General features: G+C 39.7%; 1 protein-coding gene across 1 annotated transcript in view; it reads left to right on the top strand.

Moving 5' to 3' along the window:
• The window catches only part of LOC132383932 (uncharacterized), a 46564-nt gene that overhangs the window by 19627 nt on the left and 10361 nt on the right, over positions 1 to 16576 (top strand). The gene's annotated exons all lie outside the window — the stretch shown is intronic.

The following is a 16576-nucleotide window of genomic DNA, read 5'->3' as shown; positions in this document are numbered from 1 at the left end:
ACCTTCGTGTTCTCAGTAAATCGGCTCTCACAAAGCTATTAGACTTCTTTGGAGGGATGCCCTCGAGGATCGATGTGTGTAGGTCAGTATACGGATTTTAGCATGTCTTTTAACGTGGTGCTGCATGGACGGCTGCTGCGGATATGTAGATAGCTTTAGGTTTCGGGTGCACTAGCCATGTGGAGACGACACCGGCTTTATGGATGGTGGTGGGAAATTGTTCTCAGGACGGGAGGCTTACGAATTGTGGTTTACTACATGGATTTCTGCTGTGTACATTGTCTTTGTATCTTAGTTCAGATAAATGATTTCGATGAGAATGTACAAGGCTGGTATATTAAATATACCGACGAGTCCAAACTAGGTGGTAATGTAAGCAGACAGGAAGGCAGAATATGATGACAATTGCGTTGGTTGACAATAAATTTATTTGAAGATTAGCAACATTTGTAGGTTAGTCCTGAGCAGCTGGGTTTGCGTACCGAGGAATGTGAAATGGCCTTCGATGTAGATAAGGGAGCTGTAATGCTGTGAAACATCAAACCTGTGCTGGAGGTTTTTCGTAAATACTTTGGTGCTCTAGCATCTTGTGTGTGTTCCATTGTCTCAATCAGCTGTGATGGTGAAGTGAAAGCAGCAGGAACACTTGAGTTGGGTCAAAAGGGGAAGGTAGAGGAACGGTAACAACATAGGTAGGAGCGGGCACAGTAACATAGAACATTGAATAGTACAGCACAGAGCACGTAATCAGCCCAATGACGTTCGGTCCAAGTTTTAACGTAGTCCAAGATCGATCAATCTCTTCCTTGATATATAACTCTACATTTTCCTATCTAAAAGTACCTTAAAATACCTTAACTGTCTGTGTTTATCAGGATCCCGACAGAGCGTTCCAGGGGCCTACCAGTCTCTCCATAAAGAACTTCCCTCTGACATCCCCTATACTCTCCTCCATTTATTCATTTCTGCCTCTAAAGAAGTTCTCAGCTTTCGAGCTCTCCCTCTTATCATCTAAATCACATCTGTCAAGTAGCTGTTCATCGAAAGAGGTGACATCAAATTAACAGCAAGAATAAAACATCGAGCCTGAGGGTTACCAGGAAATGAAATTCTGGAGAGAAGGTTTGAAAGTTCCATGGAGGTGGCATGGGCTGGATGGTGGATGGCAGAGTGAGCAACTGGCTGAACTGAGGAAAGTTTAGACGAAATATTGGAGAAGGCAGACACTGGAGTCTGTCGGAAAGACAAACTACGGGATGGAGTTAGCAGGTTAGGCAAGATATGGAACGGTCGATATGCAACTGCAGGATCCCGATCCTCAACGTTAACCATTCTCTTTCCTCCAGATCCCCACCTCTTTGTTTTCCCTGTTTGTTTTAAGGGGACAGTGCAGTCTTGTAGAAACTGTTCTCTTGGACAGAGAACAAACGAAGTATTAACCGTTAGGTCTCGACCGCCAGTAATAAGTCAATTATATTTGACATCCAGAGCAACACAAGACTCATGTCACGGCGCAAGTTGAGAGAGTGGTTCTGAAATCGTGTGGTGCACTGACCTTCATTAGTCAGATTGAGTTCAAGTGCCGCGAGTTCAAGTAACTCTCTCAGACTCTGGTTAGACCACGCCTGGAGGATCGTGTCCAGTTCAGCTCATCTCAGAATAGGGAAGATCAGGGGTGAAGGATCAATGATTAACGTTTTCGCTGATACATTTCCGTGTATTCGGCAATTGACGCGGAGTGTTGGGACGATATGCAACTGAAAAAACATTTCCCGATGATAAATCATAAATATATATAAATGCCGTGGTAACAGTAAGGATATAGAACAGAATGTACATAAATAACACGGAAACTAGCGTGTATTTACAATGTTAACACTTCAGGCATTGGAGCGCAGAAGAATGAGAGAAGATATTTAGATGTACAGAAAATTAAGAGAGCTGTGTATATGTAGGTCACTGCCAGCAAGATTTCCCCCCTCAGGTTAGGACAGACAACGACTACAGATCACAGATTTAGAGCGGACGGTGAAAGATTTGATTTGGCATAGAAATAGAAAGGGTACGGCATGATGTTAAGATGAGTGCCTAATCCCTGCTCCTACAGTCTTGTGTTTTTGTATTACTGAAATTCAGCTCTATAAACAGGATTTTCAAGTGAGATACGGAAAGTGACCATGGATATTTGGGTTTGAGTAGATGAACATTTTCCAAATATTTTCACGTTTGACAATATTGCAACGCTAAGCAAGGGCAACCAAAACAACCTTCACATTTCTGTTGGGCTTTTCCCTGAACACATCCGTTCCTAGTTCACATCCCCAGGTTCCTGCCTCATAGCATCACAATGGGTACTGCCCCAAATTAAACACTTCCCAATATATTCTGCTCATATCCTTGCCCATGGCTATGTAAGAGTACAGGGGGTTGTCGTCAGCATCACCAAAACACTTGCTAAGCCTCGTATATCTTAGTTGAGTTCATTCTCTTCAAGCATCAGCTTTCTAAATTATTTCTAAACTTTTCTAAATTTAAAAAAAATCTACGTCACTGTTTGAATTCTTTTTGCGCCACCTCTCTTGTTTATTCATTTCTTATTGTTTATTTTAGTGCTTTCGGACGTATTGCACTATACAGACATTTCACGACATCTACTGGAGATAGTAAACGTGATGCTGGTTCCGATTCTGATGATGGAAATGAGGAGCCAATGATGATCCGTAATATGCACCACCATTTATTGAGACCTTATTCGGAGCCAGAAAAGCTGATGCCCATTCGGTATTGGTAATACAGAGTTTGTTATAGAGATCTTTAGCCTTCAATGTTAACAAGCAGGGGGTGCTTCAATACATTTCATGCTGTCGTTGTCAATCATGCCTGCGCAATAGGCTGTTGAGTTCATTGTGACTGAAGAAGTAAGGACAAAGTTGCAATCAGGTGATGAAATCCGTATGGTCTACAATTACATTGGGCAAATAATGCAGACTGTGCAAGCTTGCTGTAAAGTTCATATGATGTGGTATTGGTTTCAGGATAAATCGTGAGCTAACTCAAAGCTAACACAAAGTGCACTGTAGATGCTGTGGTCAAAGCCACATGTACAACACACTGGAGGAACTCAGCAGGTCGGACAGCATCCGTGGAAACGAGCAGTTAACGTTTCAGGCCGAGACCCTTCGTCAGGACTGAAGAGGAAGGGGGAAAGGGCCCTATAAATAAGGTGGGGAAGGGTGGGTAGGAGAAGGATGGTAGGTGCCTGGTGAAAAACCGATCAGAATAAAGATCAAGTGGTGGGAGGCGAAGCGGGGGGAATCAGCAGGAAGGGTGAAGAAGGAATGAAAGTGGAAAGCACTGGGTAGTAGAAGAAGGCAGAATCATGGGAGAGGTGATAGACAGCTGCAGAAGGAGGCAGATTGAAACTGGGATGGGGAAAAGGGAAAGCAAGGGGATTACTGAAATGTGGAGAAATGTTCATGGCAAGGGGCTGGATACTATCCAGGCGGTATATGAGGTGTTGCTCCTCCAACCTGAGTTTGCCTTCATCATGGCAGTAGAGGAGGCCATGTATGGACATATCCGTAAAGGAATGTGAAGCAGATTTGACATTTGCTAACAAAGCGAACATTTACTTTGAGAGATATGGAGCGAGATGTAATACAACTAATAACAAATAAAATGAATGTGAAGGCAGCAATAGAAACAGGCATGACTGTGTCATGACTGGCATTTGAAGCCATAATGCGAGGGATAGCTTTAAAAAGTTTCCGATTGTCTACTTTACTAGACGGTATTATGGACTGAGCTTCAAGTATTCCCTGTGGTGCCGAGAGAACACAGAAGTAGAAACGTTGCTGTTGTTTTTGGGTTTTTTTAAACGGAGTATAGATTAAAGTATAAAAGGGCAGTGAGATCAGAACACAGGCGAGTGGCGCTGAGTGCAAAGAGTGCGGCACATTTTGTACAATATCCGAAAAAATGGCTCTACCAACAATCCGGCATGTAAGGATTGTATTTTACCCTATTCTCGCAGCTTTCGGTGTTCCGGGTAAGTCGACACATCCTCTGTCTGAAATGTTAGGGACAGTATTCTATTGACAGTCATTTCACTGGGTATTCTTTATTGGCGAAACCAACCCATTGCGGAGACACGGCAGACTACTGCTGCTGAACGTTTTGTCTCCGCTCTCTACGCTGATGCAGGATCGGGTTCACTGCCACCCCGCCCCCCGCCGCCTCCAGTGATAATGCTGCTCAAGTTCAGAGAGATCAATCCTCGCTGCTGTTGACCACTGTCAGCGTACAATTGATACCACGGATCGTTGCGGATTGAAATGTATTTTGTGACCTAACTTTTGGTGAAGGAGCAGTAGAACAGAAGGAATTGTGGAAACGTTTGGGAATGTACCAACTGCCGCCGTACCTGAACTCACTCACTCACTCTCTCTTTCTCTCTCTCTCTCTCTTTCTCTCTCTCTCTTTCACTATCTCTCGTTCTTTCTCTCTATCTCCCTGTCTCTCTCACTCTATGCTTTTTTTCTCTCTTTCTCGCTCTCTTTCACCCTGTCTCTCTCTCTCTCTCTCTCTCACTATCTCTCGTTCTTTGTGTCTCTCTCTTACTCTATCTCCCTGTCTCTCTCACTGTGCTTTTTTCTCCCTCTGTCTTTCTCGCTCTCTTTCACCCTGTCTCTCTGTCTCTGTCTCTCTCTCTCCCCCTCTCTGTCCTCTCTCTCTCTCGCTCTCTCTCTCTCTCTCTCTCTCTCTCTCTCTCTCTCTCTCTCTCTTCCTCGTTCACTCGCTCTCTCCATCTCCTTCCCTCACCCTTTTGTTGATTTCCGATCAAACCTTTGATTACCCGTACCAATTGGGAATAATAGCTTCAGCTAGCACAAGAATGGGGTGTCCAGCTGGAGATTTGAATCAATTTCTCCCTGTCACACCTTTAAGATGATAATTAATGTGATGAAAAATGGCAGATATATCCATTTGAGTGTATTGAGTGACGTTTCTCAAACTATTCGAAAATAAGATAAGTTGTGTACAAGCGATACTGGACGAGTCCGTGAAGTCCGATTCTGTTCACCGGGCACTGCTCTCATTCATTGATTAAACGGAGGGAACGAGTGCATCGGTTTCACCCCGGGACTGGTGACCGACAGCAGCGCGACCCCACTTACTCCGGGCCAGTACTGGTTCAATAGCTATTGTGTTCAGCACCGTCACGGCTCTGATTCCTTACGGCTGGTGCCTGAATGGGGCTTTGGAGGATAAAAACCATTGAAATGATGACCCCACGGAAAGGGAATGTCGGGCGCAAGGGAGGTATGGGAGAAGACGATGATCGCCCCTATTTGTCTGGGTTGTGATGGCGAATAGGCAGCAGTGCTCTCGGTTACATCGCCAAGGGAAATCGAGAGCGTGTCACCAGCAACTTAACCAGGAGCAAATGCACGTTCAGCTCCGATCACTTTTAGTTCACTGAATGAGGAGTTTTTCTTCTCGCTTGGAACATACTTCCCCGGTAATTCTGCCGATCGCTGTCGGAATAGTATTTTCACATGAGATTCTGAAAACACTTCTCCTCGCCCTGTTTGTATCTCACACTTTGTATCTCTTTCTCTAGCGAACATATTGACAATTGTGGTCCTGTCCCGAGGTCTTTCCAAATGTATATCCCTCTCCATGGTTGCCATGGCAATGGCAGATCTCGTGGTGATGATGTTCTGTGTAATCGGCTATCATGTCGTCATGTACCAGTTTCCAAAATCCTTCCTGTCCTACACACCCGCCTGTAAGGTCGTCCTGTACTTCACGTCGACCAGCCTGCAAAGCTCGTTCTGGTACACTGTCCTGTTCACAGTCGATCAGTTTGTAGCAATCTGTTGTCAGAAGCTTAAAGCGAAATATTGCACAGTGAGGACAGCTGTTGCCGGCGTTATAGCCGTGCCGCTCCTATTGCACTTACAGAACGTCCCGTATCTATTTGAGTATAAACTTGTGCATATAGATAAAGGAATTCAATGGGGCTGTCGGCCCAGCTCGTGGTTCATGGCGTCTCCTGTGGGAGCCGCGTTCTCCTTTCTACAGAGTAATTTAACGGTTATATTACCTTTTGGTCTGACAGCCCTGTTTAACTGGCCGACAGTGAGGCGCATTTTATTGGCCAGTAAAGTGCGCCGCGGTCTGCGCGGTCACAACAGTCAAACGCAGAAGGATCCGGAGATGGAAATCCGCCGGAAATCCATCATTTTACTCTTTAGTGTGTCCGGCAGTTTCATTCTGTTGTGGCTGACGGTCACTGTGAACTTTCCGACCACCCGAGTCGCAGGAACCGCGCATTACGACGGCAATTACACCGACTCTGCCTACGTCGCCACTGAAGCCGGCTACATGCTCATGTACCTGAGTTCCTGCACCAATACCTGCATTTATACAACGACCCAGGCGTAGTTTAGAGAAGAAATGCTGCTTTTTTTTAACTTTTTTAATTGTATTTCAAGTAGTTACAAATTAAAAGTAGAGGGGAAAAATGTATATTACCCATCCCCCCTCCCCTTAACCCCTCCCCCTAGCATCCCTATAGAAAAAAATGAGAAAGAAAGAAAGAGTGCCTGGATATTGGAAGATCCCCACATGCTCCATGGAGTTCGTAATAACTTTAATATATATATTTATTTATTTCCCCAAATAACCAATTATTTCATCTTCGGAGCATCTATATATTTAATCCTGTCTTTTGTAAATAAGGACGCCAAATTTTCAAAAATGTTTCATATTTATCTCTTAAATTATAAATAATTTTTTCAAGTGGAATACAGCTATAAATTTCTTTCTTCCAACGATCTATACTTAAATATGTATCCGGTTTCCAAGTAACTGCAATAGCCTTTTTGGCTACTGCTAATACAATTTTTATAAACTCTTTCCGATATTTATTCAATTTGGGTATCGGTTTTATCCCTTCAATATCACCTAATAAAAATAATATTGGATTATGTGGAAGTTGTATTCCAATAATTTGTTCCAATAAAATTCTTAAATTTGTCCAAAAAGGTTGAATTTTAGAACAAGACCAAATAGAATGTAAAAAAGTACCAATTTCTTGGTTACATCGGAAACATTGATCAGATAAATTGGGGTTTAATTTATTTATTTTTTGTGGTGTAATATATAATTGATGTAAAAAGTTATATTGCACTAATCTTAACCGGAAATTTATTGTATTTGTCATACTCTCAAGACATAGTCTTGACCAATTTTTTTCTTCAATTTTAATATTCGTCACTTTCCCATTTTTGTCTTGATTTATGGACTCCTTGTTTAATTGCCTGTTTTTGAATCAAATTATACATACAAGAGATAAATTTTTTAATCTTTCCTTTTTGAATTAAAGTTTCTATTTCATTAGATTTCGGCAATAACATTGTTTGACCTAATTGTTCTCTTAAATAAGCCCTTAGCTGAAAGTAACAAAAAAGAGTATTGTTTAATACTTTATATTTATTCTTTAATTGATCAAATGACATTAATATACCTCCTTCAAAACAATCACCTATATATCTAATCCCTTTTTGAAACCAATTATATAAAAGTTGATTATCCATTGTAAAAGGAATAAGTCTATTTTGAATTAAAGATCTCCTTGCCAATAAGGATTTCTTTATCTCATCGTCAACATTTATCTTATTCCATAAGTCAATCAAATGTTTTAATATAGGAGATTCTTTCTTTTCCCGTATCCATTTAGATTCCCATTTATATATAAAATCTTCTGGTATATTTTCTCCTATTTTATCTAGTTCTATTCTAATCCATGCCGGTTTATCTTTCTCAAAAAAAGATGCAATAAATCTAAGTTGATTTGCTTTATAATAATTCTTAAAATTTGGAAGTTGTAACCCTCCTAGATCAAATTTCCATGTCAATTTTTCCAACGATATTCTTGACATCTTACCTTTCCAAAGAAACTTACTCACATATTTATTTAACTCTTGAAAAAACTTCTGGGGTATTTGTATTGGTAGTGATTGAAATAAGTATTGTAATCTAGGAAATATATTCATTTTTATGGTATTTACTCTACCTACTAATGTTATTGGTAATACCATCCATTTATCAAGATCTTCTTGAATTTTTTTCAATAGTGGTAAGTAATTTAATTTATATAAATTCTTTATATCATTATCAACTCTTATACCTAAATATTTTATACCATTTGCCGGCCATCTAAATTGGGTTATTAATCGACATTGACTATAATCTCCTTTAGTAAGAGGTAAAATTTCACTTTTATCCCAATTTATCCCTGATATTCTCCCATACTCTTCTAATCTATAGGATAATTTACCCAACGAATGTAATGGGTTTGTTAGATAAAGCAGAACATCATCAGCAAATAAGTTAATCTTGTATTCTTCCTGATTAACTCTAAAACCCTTAATTCCTGGGTCCACTCTAATTAACTCAGCTAATGGCTTTATCGCCAACACAAATAAAGCAGGTGATAATGGACAACCTTGCCTAGTTGACCTTGTTAACTGAAATGGTGTTGAAATTTGACCATTTGTCACTACTTTAGCTTTGGGATTAGTATTTAAGGTTTTAATCCATTTTATAAAAGATATTCCTAATCCATATTTTTCCAATACCTTAAATAAAAAATCCCATTCCAATCTATCAAAAGCTTTTTCTGCATCTAAAGCAACTGTCACGCTCATTTCTTCCCTCTTTTGCGCTAAATGAATTATACTAAATAACCGAGTTACATTATCTGCTGATTGTTTTTAATAAATCCTGTTTGATCCATATGTATTAATTTTGTTAAGTATTTAGATAATCTGTTAGATAAGATTTTTGCTATTATTTTATAATCAGTGTTTAATAAAGAAATAGGTCTATATGATGCTGGCTTTAAAAGATCTCTATCTTTTTTGGCAATACTATTAGAATAGCTGTCGAAAAAGATTCTGGAAGTTTATGTGTCCTTTCTGCTTGATGTATTAACTCCATAAAAGGAGGAATTAATAAATCTTTAAACTTTTTATAAAATTCAGGCGGAAAACCATCTTCTCCTGGAGATTTATTACTTTGAAGTGATCCTAGGGCTTCTTCGATTTCTTTCAATGTAAAAGGCATATCTAATCCCTTCTGTTCTTCTGTATTTAATTTTGGAAGAGTTATTTGTGATAAAAATCTTTCTATCTTGACATTGTCATTTTGTGATTCTGATTTATACAACTCAGAATACAAATTCTTAAAAGTTTCATTAATTTCTAAAGGTTTATAAGTAATTTTATTTACTCTTGTTCGAATTGCATTTATTGTTTTAGAAGTCTGGTCTATTTTTAACTGCCATGCAAGGACCTTATGTGATCTTTCACCTAGTTCATAATATCTCTGTTTAGTTCTCATAATTGTTTTTTCTGTTCAATATGTCTGGAGTGTATTATATTGTAACTTCATATTAATTAGTTGTCTTCGTTTTTCTTCTGTCATATTTCTTTGAGATTCTTTTTCTAATTTTGTAATCTCTTTTTCCAATTGATCTATTTCTATCATATATTCCTTTTTAATTTTAGAAGTATAACTTATTATCTGACCTCTCAAGTATGCCTTCATTGCTTCCCACAATATGAATTTATCATCAACTGAATGTGAATTTGTATCTAAAAAACACTGAATCTGTTTTTTCATAAAATCACAAAAATCTTGACGTTTTAGTAACATTTAGTAACATCTATAAATTGATTCCTCTTTATCTGTCATTATCATTGTCATTATCAAAGGAGAATGATCTGACAATATTCTCGCTTTATATTCCACATTTTTCACTCTATCTTGGATATTCGTTGATAATAGGAAAAAATCTATCCTTGAATATGTTTTATGTCTATTTGAATAAAATGAGTAATCTCTTTCTTTTGGATTAATTCTTCTCCATATATCAATCAAGTTTAAATTTTTCATCAATGATAGAGTTAATTTTACTAATTTTGATTTTGTGACCACCTTTGTTGATCTATCTAAAACTGGATCTAGACAAAAGTTAAAATCTCCACCTATTAATATTTTATCATGTGCGTTAGCCAAATTCAAAAAGACCTCTTGTATAAATTTTACATCCTTTTCATTTGGTGCATAAATATTCATGAGACCATAATTCCAAAAAAATTTGACAATGTATAATTACATATCTCCCCGCCAAATCAATTAATACGTTTTGTATTTTAATTGGTAAATTTTTATTAACCAAAATTGCAACTCCTCTCGCCCTTGAATTAAATGAAGCTGCAATAACATTTCCAACCCAGTCTCTTTTTAATTTCTGATGTTCTTTATCTGTTAAATGTGTTTCTTGTAAAAAAGCTATATCTGTTTTCATTTCTTTAATATATGTTAGAATTCTTTTTCTTTTTACCGGTCCATTAAGCCCATTAACATTAAAACTTAAAAAATTCAATAAATTAGTCATTATTTTTAATTATGTTACTCCAAGCTATAATATTACCTAATCTTTCAACTTTTGTGGTAACTTGAGAAATCTTTTTAAAATTCTCCATGTTGCTATGTGTGTCCCCACCAATCATCCAGGCAAAAAGATAGAAGAAAAATGGAATATAAAGAAAAAAACAAAATACCCCCCTACTAATGTTGTGAAAAAGAAACACAACATTACCCCCCTCTGTTGTACGGGTCATGGCAATCGCCATGATTACACACGTGAATCCCGCAGTAACCGATCCAAAGCTCCCCAGCCCCCCCGCAACATAAAAAAGTTAAGAAGAAAAAAAATATTATTCTCAATTAGTGTTTCTAAAATTTTGCTTTTCTCCTCTATATTATCCTTAAATGTCCATCATTTTTGTTCACTGTCTCTATCTTCATCTTTAATCCATTACGTTTGGAAGTCTCTACATATAATTAGCCACTAGATGGAAGTTCTTGTGCGAACATCTCCGCTTCTCGATAATCGGAAAAAAATCTTCTTTTTCCCTCCTTCAAAAAAATTATCAATGTTGCTGGGCGACGCATCATAAATTTATAACCTTTTTCCCATAAGGCTTTTTTCGCTGGGTTAAATTCCTTCTTTCTCTTCAAAAGGTTATAACTTATATCAGGATACAAAAGAATTGGTTTCACTGCTATCATCAATGGCCCGTTTCTATTTTTGGCTGTTTGGGCAGCCGCCTTCAGGATCTTTTCGTTATCTTGGTATCTTAAGCATTTTATCAAAATTGATCGTGGATTTTGACCAGGTTGAGGTCTTTACCTTAAGGTTCTGTGAGCCCTTTCTATCTCAATTGGAGTTTCTCCTTCCATTTCCAATTTTTCAGGGATCCATTTTTGAAAAAAAACTTATTGGATCATCACCTTCTTCATCTTCTTTAAGTCCAACAATTTTAATATTGTTTCGTCTACTAAAATTTTCCAGCTTATCAATTTTTTCCATAAATTGTTTCCTTTCTGATGTCCAAGCAGTATTCTCATCTTCCATTTTGTTCATTCTTTCAACCGTTGTAGTTTCTTCCGTTGTAGTTTCCAAGTCTATAATTCTCTTTTCCATTTTTTCCTGTCTCTTTGTCATTTTATCAAACATAATTTCCATATTTATCATTTTTTCTTTGATTTCTTTTTGATTACTTTTAATGTGCCTAATTTACGCATTATTTGCCTCAAAGTCTTTTCTATATTTCCAGAAGAACTTTTATCTCCATCTCCGTCTGATCTTTCCAGAGAATCTGACTCTCCCTCAGATTCACTATCACTTTCAGTTGCAGTCGTATCTGGGCTTTGTAGTTCTGGTTGCTCCCGTTTGCGCATGCTCCTTCCTTTGCGCTTGCGTAGTTCTCGTTGGTCTTTTCCTTCAGGAATGTCCGATGTTGCTGCAGTTTCCCGTTCCGTATCGCCGGCGGGATGATGTACCCGAGTCCGCGGTTCTTTGGTAGAAGTGGGCCTTGGTTCTGATCCAAGTTGCGTTGTCTTCCCGGTAGTTGTTTTCTTCATCTTCTGTTTTTGAGGCATAGCTTGAAACAATCCGGAGTAGTTTATAAGTAACTTTTAGAAAGTATTGACTAACTTTTCTTCACTTAAACATTAATTTATTGATTTTTTACGGGAGAGCTGAGTTCCAGCGTCTCGATCCTACGTCATCATGTGACGTCCCCACCGAAGAAATGCTGCTTGTGTTAAAATCTCCTTGGACTTTGTTTTCAATATTGGTTAAAAAGCACATGTTCCTAAAGGTCGAATGTTCATTCTTCGCATCGAGCATCCGTCATTGGGTCGCGATGTGCATCTGGGTTTTATGTGTTTAAATATAATGGATCTCGCTATTCAGTTGACTTGGAATAAAGTAACACACAACTCCATTTCCGTGCAGGAGCGTCCTTGACAGCGTGACGTCATCAACAATCCCGGTATCCGCTCACTCTGTTGATTTCATTCACTCGTTCCGTTTCTCAGCTGTGTTGACACTCAGGGCTCATCTGGCCGCAGGGTAACTCGGTGTCAGAAACACACTGAGTCTCAGCAATTTGCAGAACGGTAAACTTTATTTTTCGAGTCTGCAGAGTCGGACCCAACCAGCTCCTGCTAGATTGAGTGCCGAATTACACTTTGCACAGTTTTTTTATACCCTAGTTGTTTACGACTTTGTGAGTTGCACCCATGTGAGGTGCAGACATTCTTCCTTAATCTCATTACAAAATTACAAATGTGACTACCCTTTGGCCCACTTATCAGCCTCAGCGCATTAACACCGTTATTGTTCAACCGTTAAGCATGTCTTCCCGTTACCTGTATCGCTTCTTTAATCAGCAAGCTATTGTTTCATCCTGATTTTGCAAATTGGTTTATACGTTGCCCTGCAAGTTGCTTTGCACGTTCTTTCTGTGCCAGCACATTCTAAATGGACTCCTTAAGAATCATTTCTCTCAATCGGGTAAAGCTGGAGCAATCACAATGGCTTTTATACTGGCAGTGGAGATTCGCTGCGGTCAACGCTGTGACAGAGCCACCATCTTGTAGATTGCAGCGGGGGATCGATATTGCATAGATTCTGCCCCAGCACGACTATGACGATCTATGCCAATCCCCAGAGCCATAATACAGCCCGTATCCCACGCTACCTTCGTTAACCAAGTGTAACACTTACCCAAAAGGCTGGTAAATGTCTAGGGGAAACGGAGTTCCAGCAACTCACCAACCCACCTCCCGTACACGCAGGTGCTGTGAGAATCGAGTTTTTGCCTCGCGCCCGCCAACAGTATCAAACCCACAACAAATACCGTTATGAAATACACTTTAAAGAGTTTGCTAAAATTAAAAGAGTAGTAGGCAATACAATATATATATATATGGAAAAAAACAAAAGGCGCCAACTTATCAAAGCTCAGTCTGTTTAGTGCACTCGTTGGAGCTCAATCAACGAACCAATCGACCCATCCGAACGTCGCACCTGGGACCATACCGGTGGTCTTACGAGCAGTCCAGCACACGTCCACCTTCCTCGGCCTCCCCCTCACACCAAAAACCCGCGAAAACCCCTCCCCCAAGTACCCAGCATCACAAGACACAATAACATTCCCCATTGATTAACAAATGAATACAATTACCATATCAGCCATTCAAAAGCGAAACAACGGCGAGAGAAACACTTATCCGACAAAAAAGCATTCCTGCTCGTAACAAACCAAAGAAGCCATTTTGAGTAACATACACAGGACATTGTACACAAGGACTATCCAGACACGTTTCCATTATTTTATCATCACCTGCATCCAGCACGTCTGCTGTAGACATAACCACGCAGCACGGGGCGAAACCAGAATGTCTTCAGACATGTGTATGCATGTGCCTGCAGTTTCAGCCACTGCTGACGTAGGAAAAGACAAAGTTGTCGGCTATCTGTACGATATACACCTCCTCCTAATTGTATAAACTTCTACAAGGACCCTTCACTTCATTTTCTATTTTCCCCTTCCCCATAGTCTAGGGAACAATCTGGTGAATTTTAATCTACCATTGCTCATTTCCTACAGCATCCTTTCCATGGCGCGGCAATCAGAATTGCACCCGTTGCTCTCAGTCTGCTCTGACCAGTGCTCCGAACAGCTGTGAGATCGAGTCGCAATTCTTCCACTCAAAGCCTCGGTGAACAAAAAGCCCGTGTACTGTCCACTTGTCCCACTGAATTCAGAGAGGTATGACCTAGCATTGCAAGGTTACAAAGTAAAGCGACCCTACAAAGGTCTATTTATCCTCCTAGAATTTTATTTCACAAAGTGCATTAAGTCACATTTTGTTTCACATACTGTTTTGCAAACAATAAAGGATCCAGCAGCTAATCTACACTCGCCGCTTATTGCCGGCGTCCGGGAAGAGAGAGAGACACACGCACACTATCATTTGCATCCATTTACCGAGCTAATATTGTAACTAGTTTGCCAACTCATCTTGGCGTCCCTGTACCTGCCATGGGAGCCTTCTTAGAAACATTGCTGAAGCCATCCAAACTCCCTCTACCTTCCTGCTTCGTTAAATCGCCGAGATTATTCCTTTAAAATCACATTCATATTTCTGAGACATGACGTCCCCGTCACAAGACCATACTAACTCATTATTCGCTTAGATGAACTACCTTCGGGACTGTATATACATCAATTTTGTTAACCGGAATTTTCCCCCATGACATTCCCACACTGATATAAAGAGAACTGATCTCAATATTCAAGAAATGAAGTGATAAGGGGACCGATGTGGAATCGGTGAAGGGATAAAAATACATTTAAGAGCCACAAACTGTAAACGGAGTTTGGAGGATAAATTGAAGACAGATGTTTACATGACTAACTGCACAGCTTAATCGAGAACGCTGAGTTTATAATTTATGAACTTGTATGGAAATCACTCCCGTCCAAATCAGTCCCATGGTGCCAGAGTTCAGCGCTCTTTCAGTCATTCCCGCATGACCCTCCCTCCACCGCGGACGTCCATCCTTCAGCTACCTGAGGTGAAAATTCCGCAGTAACACCCGTCCGCTCAGTAGCCTGTCTTTTCCTTCCATTTTTGGGCATTGGCTCAGTGGAAAACTGGGCGAGGTACGCTTCCCGACAAAAACTCACCCACTACAATACCCCAAGCCATATGATAAAGGACACGTAAATGAAAGCATTCCAGGAGAACGAACCGGGGCAAATAGAGCAGAGTCTCCTGGGTAATAACTGGGGAATAGGGATCACACTGCGAAAATTCGCGGAAATCCGAATGAACTTATGAAATACAAGCAGAAGCTATTACTTAATGAGACATTATCATGGCTAATATTTTCCCACGAAATTTTTTTTCTTCCTTTTTCCGCATCTAATCTCATGGATTTATATTTAAAAAATGAATATTATGAAGTATTTCAAAGACTGAGCCTCTGCAGAACCTCGGGAGACACCTATTGTCTATTGAAATGTTGCTAACGTACACTACATTTGCTGAAGGGTATTCTTCTCAACACAGTTCCAAATCATCCCGTTTCCTAACCCCTCACCTGGGGAAAATTCTCTCTGTGTCCTTTCTTTTGTATCCTGTCTTCACGTCGGTTCATTTCGGTCCCTTGTATTCACTCTGTGATTCTCCTCAGCTCTGCCTTCTACATCCATTCCCCACCATCATACTCCTCATTTGAAGCTGTATTCTATTCTCACAGTTTTCATGCAGTATTTGTGTACAGTATTGTCAGCGAATTTTAGGAAAGATGTCAACAAAATAGACAGAGTACAGAGAAGATTTAAGAGAATGTTACCTGGGTTTCAGCACCTAACTTACAGAAAAAGGTTGAACATAGGTTGAGGAGGGACGATAGAGGTATTTAAAATTATGAGGGGGATAGATGGAGTTGACGTGGATAGGCTTTTTCCATTGAGAGTAGGGGAGATTTAAACAAGAGGACATGGGTTGAGAGTTAGGAGGAAAATGTTTATGGGTAACACGAGGGGGAACTTCTTTACTCAGAGAGTGGTAGCTGTGTGGAATAAGCTTCCAGTAGAAGTGATAGAGGCAGGTTCAATATTTTCATTTTAAAAAAATGGATAGGTATATGGACAGGAAAGGAATGGAAGGTTATGGGCTGAGTGCTGGTTGGTGGGACTATCTGAGAGTAAGCATTCAGCACAGACTAGAAGGGCTGAGATGGTCTGTTTCTGTGCTGTAATTGTTTTATGGTTATATGGTTTAAGTTGCTTGGGAGTAGGTGCAGAGGAGATGTCAGGGCTAATTTTTTTTTTACTTAGAGAGTGGAGAATGTGTGGAATGGGCTGCCAGCAACAGTGGCAGAGGTGGATACAATAGTATATTTTAAGAGATTCTTGGATCAGAACATGGATCTTAGAAAAATAGAGGGCTCTGTGTATCCCCACTTATTTCTAAGGTAGGGGCATGTTTGGCACAACTTTGTGGGCCAAGGGGCCTGTATTGTGCTGTAGGTTTTCTATGTTTCTCTGTTAATCCTTTAGAAACAGGGAAATGAGCCATAGTGTGGAAAGAAGCCATGAATAACGAGGTTAACTATCAATGTCATTCTTCCCAA

The sequence above is a fragment of the Hypanus sabinus genome, chromosome 31, assembly GCF_030144855.1.
Source record: "Hypanus sabinus isolate sHypSab1 chromosome 31, sHypSab1.hap1, whole genome shotgun sequence".
Taxonomy (NCBI): domain Eukaryota; kingdom Metazoa; phylum Chordata; class Chondrichthyes; order Myliobatiformes; family Dasyatidae; genus Hypanus; species Hypanus sabinus.
Note: the sequence above shows the minus strand (reverse complement) of the source record. Positions and strands in the feature narration are given on the sequence as shown.